At 37.7% G+C, this 9,570-nt stretch overlaps 1 pseudogene; it reads right to left on the bottom strand.

The window, feature by feature from the left end:
* Positions 1-808: 808 nt before the first annotated feature.
* The window catches only part of LOC120572288, an 11,434-nt pseudogene continuing 2,672 nt past the window's right edge, over positions 809-9,570 (bottom strand).

The raw sequence follows: 9,570 nt of genomic DNA, 5'->3' as shown, positions 1-9,570 counted from the left end.
GTATATATAATCTGTCAGATTAATGTTTCTTTAACATCATGTTTTAGTAGTTAGTTAGGGGAAAAAAGTCGTAATATTTCGGAAAAAAAGACGTAATATTTCGGGAAAAAAGACGTAATATTTCGGGAAAAAAGACGTAATATTTCAGGGACAAAAGTCGTAATATTTCGGGAAAAAAGACGTAATATTTCGGGAAAAAAGACGTAATATTTAGGGAAAAAAGTCGTAATATTTCTGGAAAAAAGCTGTAATTTTTTTTTTTTATATTTCATGAAAAAAGTCCAGATATTTCAGAAAAAAAGTTGTGAAAGAAGTCGTAATATTTTGGGAATTTTTTTTTTAATATTTCCTTAAAAAAGTGGTAATATTTTGTGAAAAAAGACGTAATATTTCCGGTAAAAAAGTCGTGAAAGAATTCGTAATATTTCAGTAAAAAAGTCGTGAAAAAGCAAAAAAAGGAAAAAACTCGTAATATTTCGGGGAAAAAAGTCATGAAAATAATCGTAATATTTTGGGGAAAAAAGTCATGAAAATAATCGTAATATTTCGGGGAAAAAAGTCATGAAAATAATCGTAATATTTCAGGAAAAAAGTCGTAAAAAAAAGTCCAAATACTTCAGGAAAAAAGTTGTAATATTTCAGAGAAAAAGTCGTGAAAAAAATCTTGATATTTCGGGGAAAAAGTTGTTTTCCGTTGCGTTTCTGAAGCTTTTTACGAAATTTTTTAAAACTTTTTTCAACGTTGTTTTATCAGATGTTTTATCAGATGTTTTATCAGATGTTATAAAATTGAATAAAAACCCAAATCCAATGTATGAATTGATCATTTATTTAACTTGTGAAGAGCATCGTAGTCAACCATCCACGGTATTATTTAGACATTTAGTTTGAAGGAAAAAACTTCTTGAAGACACCAGGATGGTTAAGCGTCCTGAGTGGCGTTCAGTTGTTGGCCATGGCGCCCTGGATCCAGTCTAGGAAGCGGCTGACTTTGGCGTAGACCCCGTACAGGTTCTCCTTGGCGCAGTCCTTGCCCCAGCTCACCACGCCGGTCAGGAACCAGGTCTTCTTGTAGTAGGTCACCATGGGGCCGCCCGCTGTCGCCCTTACAGGCGTCTCGGCCGCCCGCCTTCAGCCCGGCGCAGAACATGTTCCTGGTGGCGGTCAGGGAAAACATCGGGAAAGAAGTCGGAATATTTCAGGATTAAAGTCGTTAAAAAAAGTGGTAATATTCTTGGAAAAAAGTCGTTAAGGAAGTCGTGAAAAAAGTCTTAATATCTCAGGGATAAAGTCGTGAAAGAAATCGTAATATTTGAGGAAAGAAGTCGTGAAAGAAGTCGTGAAAAAAAATCCAAATATTTCAGGGATATAGTCGTGAATAAAGTCGTAATATTTCAGGAAAAATCTTAATATTTCAGCGAAAAAGTCGTGAAAGAAGTCGTAATGTTTCAGGATTAAAGTCGTGAAAAAGTGGTAATATTCTTGGAAAAAAGTCGTTAAGGAAGTCGTGAAAAAAGTCTTAATATTTCAGGGATAAAGTCGTGAAAGAAATCGTGAAAAAAAATCCAAATATTTCAGGGATAAAGTCGTGAATAAAGTCGTAATATTTCAGGAAAAATCTTAATATTTCAGCGAAAAAGTCGTGAAAGAAGTCTTAATGTTTCAGGGATAAAGTCGTGAAAGAAGTCGTGAAAGAAGTCGTGAAAGAAGTCGTAATATTTCGTGAAAAAAGTCGTGAAAGAAGTCGTAATATTTCGTGAAAAAAGTCGTGAAAGAAGTCGTAATATTTCGGAAAAAAAAGTCGTGAAAGAAGCCGTGAACAAAGTCGTAATATTTCGGAGAAAAAGCCGTGAAAAAAGTCGTGAAAAAAGTCGTAATATTTCAGGAAAAATATCGTGAAAAAAGTGGTAATATTTCTGGAAAAAAGTCGTTAAGGAAGTCGTGAAAAAGTCTTAATATTTCAGGGATAAAGTCGTGAAAGAAGTCGTAATATTTGAGGAAAAAAGTCGTGAAAGAAGTCGTGAAAAAATGTGTGAAAAAAAATCCAAATATTTCAGGGATAAAGTCATGAGTAAAGTCGTAATATTTCAGGAAAAAACTTAATATTTCAGCGAAAAAGTCGTGAAAGAAGTCATAATGTTTCAGGGATAAAGTCGTGAAAGTAGTCGTAAAAGAAGTCGTGAAAGAAGGCGTAATATTTCGTGAAAAAAGTCGTGAAAGAAGTCGTAATATTTCGGAAAAAAAAGTCGTGAAAGAAGCCGTGAACAAAGTCGTAATATTTCGGAGAAAAAGCCGTGAAAAAAGTTGTGAAAGAAGTCGGAATATTTCAGGAAAAAAATGTTAATATTTCAGGAAAAAAAGTCGTAATATTTCAGGAAAAAAGTCGTGAAAAAAGTGGTAATATTTCTGGAAAAAAAGTCGTTAAGGAAGTCGTGAAAAAAGTCTTAATATTTCAGGGATAAAGTCGTGAAAGAAGTCGTAATATTTGAGGAAAAAAGTCGTGAAAGAAGTCGTGAAAAAAGTTGTGAAAAAAAGTCCAAATATTTCGGGGATAAAGTCGTGAATAAAGTTGCAATATTTCAGGAAAAAACTTAATATTTCAGCGAAAAAGTCGTGAAAGAAGTCGGAATGTTTCAGGGATAAAGTCGTGAAAAAAGTTGTAATATTTCAGGAAAAAAGTCGGAATATTTCAGAGAAAAAGTCGTGAAAAAAGTTGTAATATTTCGGGAAACAAGTCGTGAAATTTTTTTTAATATTTGAAGAAAAAAGTCGTGAAAAAAGTCCAAATATTTCAGGAAAAAAGTCGTAATATTTCGTGAAAAAGTCGGAATATTTCGGAAAAAAGTCGTGAAAAAAGTTGTGAAAAAATCTGATTATTTCAGGAAAATAGTTGTGAAAAAAGTCATGAAAAAAGTCGTGACAAAAGTCGTAATATTTCAGTGAAAAAGTCGTGAAAAAAGTCGTGATATTTCAAGAAAAAAGTCGCAGTATTTCAGGAAAAAAGTCGTGAAAAAAGTCTAATATTTCGTGAAAAAAGTTCAAATATTTCCCGTAATATTTCAGGAAAGAAATCGTGAAAAAAGTCGTGAAAAAAGGCTAAATATTTCATGAAAAAAAATCGTAATATTTCAGGAAAAAAATCGTGAAAAAAATCGTAATATTTCATGAAAAAAATGAATAAGTCCCACCTGGTGATGTTGAGCCTGGTGTGCTGTTGGCACTCCTGCAGCGAGACGCGCGGCAGGGTCAGGCGCTGCAGCACGCCGGCGGTGGCGCCGAACTGCGCTAGGCGGCCCCAGCCGGAGACGGTGGAGTGGCGCACGGTGCCGAGCGTGTGGCTGAAGGTGCTGTTCCTCGCCGGCAGGCAGACCGGGACCACGTAGAGGCCCAGCTTCACCGGGCGCTGCAGCCGCAGCATGGCCACGTCGCTGTCGTGGCCATGCTGCGACATGTTGTAGCCGGGGTGGACCAGGACCTTGACCACGGCGCGCTGCTGCTCGGTGCCCTCGTGCACGCAGGTCGTGTTCACCTGCGTGCGCACACACGGAGACACACAGAGAGACACACAGAGAGACACACACACACACACACACACACACACAGAGACAGAGAGACACACAGAGAGACACACACACACACACACACACACGGAGAGACACACACAGAGATATACACAAAGAAACACATAGACACACGCACACAGAGAGACACACACACACACGGAGACACAGACACACATGTTTTTGTCATTAGGCATCTCTTCTTAATGAAGATAAGGTCTCTATGGTCTCTATGGTCTCTATGGATTCTATGGTCTCTATGGTCTCTATGGTCTCTATGGATTCTATGGTCTCTATGGTCTCTATGGATTCTATGGTCTCTATGGTCTCTATGGATTCTATGGTCTCTATGGTCTCTATGGATTCTATGGTCTCTATGGTTTCTATGGTCTCTATGGTCTCTATGGATTCTATGGTCTCTATGGTCTCTATGGTCTCTATGGATTTTATGGTTTCTATGGTCTCTATGGTCTCTATGGTCTCTATGGTCTCTATGGTCTCTATGGTCTCTATGGTCTCTATGGTCTCTATGGTCTCTATTGTTTCTATGGTCTCTATGGTCTCTATGGTCTCTATGGTTTCTATGGTCTCTATGGTCTCTATGGATTCTATGGATTCTATGGATTTCTATGGTCTCTATGGTCTCTATGGTCTCTATGGTTTCTATGGATTCTATGGATTCTATGGATTCTATGGTTTCTATGGTTTCTATGGTCTCTATGGTTTATATGGTCTCTATGGTCTCTATGGATTCTATGGTTTCTATGGTCTCTATGGTCTCTATGGATTCTATGGTTTCTATGGATTCTATGGTCTCTATGGTTTCTATGGTCTCTATGGTCTCTATGGATTCTATGGTCTCTATGGTCCTCATGGTCTCTACTATGGTTTCTATGGTCTCTATGGTCTCTATGGTTTATATGGTCTCTATGGTCTCTATGGATCTCTATGGTTCTATGGTCTCTATGGTCTCTCTATGGTCTCTATTGTTTCCTATGGGTCTCTATGGTCTCTATGGATTCCTATGGTCTCTATGGTCTCTATGGTCTCTATGATATCGTCTCTATTGTTTCTATGGTCTCTATGGTCTCTATGGATTCTATGGCTCCCATGGTCCTCATTGTTCCTATGGTCCCTATTGTTCTCATGTTTCTATGGTCCCTATTGTTCTATGGTCTCTATGGTCTATTGTTTCCTATGGTCTCTATGGTCTCTATTGTTCTATGGTCTCTATGTCTCTATGGTTTCTATGGTTCTATGGTCTCAATGGTCTCTATGGTCTATATGGATTCTATGGTTTCTATGGTCTATGGTTTCTATGGTCCCTATGGTCCTATTGTTCTATGGTCTCTATGGTCTATATGGATCCTATGGTTTCTATGGTCTCTATGGTCTCTATTGTTTCTATGGTTCTATTCTCTATTGTTTCTATGGTCTCTATGGTCTCTATTGTTTCTATGGTCTCTATGGTCTATATGGATTCTATGGTTTCTATGGTCTCTATGGTCTCTATTGTTTCTATGGTTTCTATGGTCTCTATGGTCTATATGGATTCTATGGTTTCTATGGTTTCTATGGTCTCTATGGTCTCTATTGTTTCTATGGTCCTCTATGGTCTCTATGGTCTATATGGTGTTCTATGGTTCTATGGTCTCTATTGTTTCTATGGTCCCTATGGTCTATGATATATGGATTCTATGGTTCTATGGTCCTATGGTCCTATTGTTTCTTTGGTCTCTATGTCTATGGTTCTATGGTCCTATGGTTTCTATGGTCTCTTGGTCCTATGATTCCTATGGTTTCTATGGTTCTATGGTCTCTATGTTTATGGATTCTATGGTTCCTATGGTCTTTTTTTATGGTCTCTATGCTTCCTATGTTTCTATGGTCTCTATGTCTCTATATCTATGTTTCGATGGTTCTATGGTCCTTTGTTTCTATGGTTCCTATGGTCCTATGGTCTCTATTGATTCTATGGTCTCTATGGTCTCCTATGGTTCTATGGATCTATGGTTCTATGGTCCTATGATCCTCTATGGATTCTATGGTCTCCTATTGTTTCTATGGTCTCTATGGTCTCTATGATCTCTATGGATTCTATGGTCTCCTATTGTTCCTATGGTCTCTATGGTCTATGGTCTATATTGTTTCTATGGTCTCTATGGTCCCATTGTTCTATGGTCTCTATGGTCTTATAGATTCTATGGTTTTCATGGTCTCTATGGTCCCTATTGTTTCTATGGTTCTATGGTCCTCTATGGTTTCTATGGTTTCGTTGTTCCTATGGTCCTCTATGGTTATATGGATTCTATGGTTTCTATGTCCCTATGTCCATGGTTTGTTTTATGTCTATATGGATTCTATGGTTTCTATGGTCTCTATGGTCTCTATTGTTTCTATGGTCCTATGGTCCTATTGTTTCTATGGTCTCTATGGTCTCTATGGTCCCATTGTTTATGTCTCTATGGTTCTATTTTTTCTATGGTCTCTATTGTCTATATGGATTCTATGGTTCTACGTTTATGGTTTATTGTTTCTATGGTCTATGGTCTCTGTTTCTATGCCCTATGGTCTATATGGATTCTATGGTTTCTATGGTCCTCTATGGTCCTATTGTTTCATTCCTCTATGGTCTCTATGATTCTCTGGTTTCTATGGTCCCTTATGGTCCCTATGGTCTATGGTTCTATGGTCTATATATAGGTTGTATGGTTTCTATGGTCTCTATTGTTCTATTGTTATATGGATTCTATGGTTCCTATGGTCTCTATGGTTCTATTGTTTCTATGGTCTCTATGGTCTCTATTGTTCTATGGTCTCTATGTCTATATGGATCTATGGTTTCTATGGTCTCTATTGTTTCTATGGTTTCTATGGTCCCTATGGTCCTATTGTCTATGGTCCCTATTTTTTCTATGGTCCTATGTCTCTATGGTCTATATGGATCTATGGTTTCTATGGTCTCTATGGTCCTATTGTTTCTATGGTCTCTATGGTCTCTATGGATTCTATGGTTTGATGGTCCCTATGGTCTCTATTGTTCTCATGGTCTCTATGGTCCTATGTTCTATGTTCCATGGTTATGTCTCTATTGTTCTATGGTCCCTATGGTCCCTATTGTTTATATGGTCTCTATGGTCCTCTATGGATCTATGTTCTATGGTCTCTATGGTTTCTATGGTCTCTATGGTCCCTATTGTTTCTATGGTCTCTATGGTCTATATGGATTCTATGGTTCTATGGTCTCTATGGTCTCTATTGTTCTATGGTCTCTATGGTCCCTATGGTTTCTATGGTTCTCTGGTCCTATGGTCTCTATTGTTTCTATGGTCCTATGGTTCTATGGTTTATATGTCTCTATGGTCTCTATGGATTCTATGGTTTCTATGGTTCTTCTATGGTCTTATGGTCTCTATTGTTCTATGGTCTCTATGTCTATATGATTCTATGTTCTATGGTCTCTATGGTCCTATTGTTTCTATGGTCTCTATGGTCTATTGTTTCTATGGTCTCTATGTTCTATTTTTTCTATGGTTCTATGTCTCTATGGTTTATATGGTCTCTATGGTCTATATGGATTCTATGTTTCTATGGTCCCTATGGTCCTATGGTCTCTATTGTTTCTATGGTCTATATGGATTCTATGGTTTCTATGGCCTATTTGTTTCTATGGTTCTATGGTCTCTATGCTCATTGTTCTATGCCTATTGTTTCTATGGTCTCTGTGGTCCTACGGTCTTATGGATTCTATTGTTCTATGGTCTCTATTGTTTCTATGTCTCTATGGTCTCCTATTGTTTCTATGGTCTCTATGTCTATATGGATCTATTGTTTCCTATGGTCTCTATGGTCTCTATTGTTTCTATGGTCCCTATTGTTCTATGGTCTCTATGGTCCCCTATGGTCTCTATTGTTTCTCATGGTCTCTATGTCCTATTGTTTCTATGGTCTCTATGGTCTATATGGATTCTATTGTTTCTATGGTCTCCTATGGTCTATATGGATTCTATGGTCTCTATGGTCTCTATGGATCTCTATGGTCTCTATGGTCTCTATGCTCTCTATGGTCCTCTATGGTCTTTTTTCATGGTCTCTATGGTCTCTATTGTTTCTATGGTCTCTATGGTCTCTATTGTTTCTATGGTCCCTATGGTCTATATGATTCCTATTGTTTCTATGGTCTCTATGGTCTCTATGGATCTATGGTCTCTATGTCTCTATGCTATGGTCTCTATGGTCTCTATTGTTTCTATGGTCCTATGTCTCTATTGTTTCTATGGTCCCTATGGTCTCTATGGTCCTATGGTTTCTATGGTTCTCTATGGTCTCTATGGTCCCTATTGTTCTATGGTCTATATTCTATGGTCTCTATGGTCTATGCTATGGTCTCTATGGTTCTATTGTTTCTATGGTCTCTATGGTCTCTATTGTTTCTATGGTCTCTATGGTCTCTATGGTCTCTATTGTTTCTATGGTCTATATGGATTCTATGGTTTCTATGGTCTCTATTGTTTCTATGGTTTCTATGGTCTCTATGGTCTCTATTGTTTCTATGGTCTCTATTGTTTCTATGGTCTCTATGGTCTCTACGGTCTATATGGATTCTATTGTTTCTATGGTCTCTATTGTTTCTATGGTCTCTATGGTCTCTATTGTTTCTATGGTCTCTATGGTCTCTATGGTCTATATGGATTCTATTGTTTCTATGGTCTCTATGGTCTCTATTGTTTCTATGGTCTCTATGGTCTCTATTGTTTCTATGGTCTCTATGGTCTCTATGGTCTCTATTGTTTCTATGGTCTCTATGGTCTCTATTGTTTCTATGGTCTCTATGGTCTATATGGATTTCTATTGTTTCTATGGTCTCTATGGTCTCTATGGTCTCTATGGATTCTATGGTCTCTATGGTTTCTATGGTCTCTATGGTCTCTATGGTTTCTATGGTCTCTATGGTCTCTATTGTTTCTATGGTCTCTATGGTCTCTATTGTTTCTATGGTCTCTATGGTCTATATGGATTCTATTGTTTCTATGGTCTCTATGGTCTCTATGGATTCTATGGTCTCTATGGTCTCTATGGATTCTATGGTCTCTATGGTCTCTATGGTTTCTATGGTTTCTATGGTCTCTATGGTCTATATGGATTCTATTGTTTCTATGGATTCTATGGTCTCTATGGTTTCTATGGTCTCTATGGTCTCTATGGTTTCTATGGTCTCTATGGTCTCTATTGTTTCTATGGTCTCTATGGTCTCTATGGATTCTATGGATTCTATGGTCTCTATGGTCTCTATGGTCTCTATTGTTTCTATGGTCTCTATGGTCTCTATTGTTTCTATGGTCTTTATGGTCTCTATTGTTTCTATGGTCTCTATGGTTTCTATGGTTTCTATGGTCTCTATGGTCTCTATGGTCTCTATGGTCTCTATGGTTTCTATGGTCTCTATGGTTTCTATGGTCTCTAAATCTAGCGGAAGCTGTTTTGACGTCTCACCGACGGTGACGTTGAAGATGGAGGCCGGTTTGGCCCAGACGCAGTGAGCCGCGGTCAGCACCCAGCGCCGGGACAGGACGATCGCCCCGCACGAGAAGTTTCCGTGTTCCGTTAGCAGAGCCTGAAACATCCCGAAATATACTTTAAATATACTTTAAATATACTTTAAATATACTTCAATAACAACAACGCATTCTTTTCAGGAAAAAAGTCGTCAAAAATGTTGTAATATTTCAGGTAAAAATACCTGAAACAAGTCTTAATATTTCAGGGAAAAAGTCGTGAAAAAGTCGTAATATTTCGTGAAAAAAAGTCATAATATTTCTGGAAAAAAGTCGTGAAAAATGTCATAATATTTCAGGGTAAAAGTAGTGAAAAATGTCGTAATATTTCAGGAAGAAAGTCGTGAAAAATGTCATAATATTTCAAGGACAAAGTCGTGAAAAATGTCGTAATATTTCAGGAAGAAAGTCTGAAAGAATTCCTAATATTTCAGGTAAAAAGACCTGAAAAAAGT

Source organism: Perca fluviatilis, chromosome 14 (assembly GCF_010015445.1).
Source record: "Perca fluviatilis chromosome 14, GENO_Pfluv_1.0, whole genome shotgun sequence".
In the NCBI taxonomy this organism is placed as follows: Eukaryota; Metazoa; Chordata; class Actinopteri; order Perciformes; family Percidae; genus Perca; species Perca fluviatilis.
Note: the sequence above shows the minus strand (reverse complement) of the source record. Positions and strands in the feature narration are given on the sequence as shown.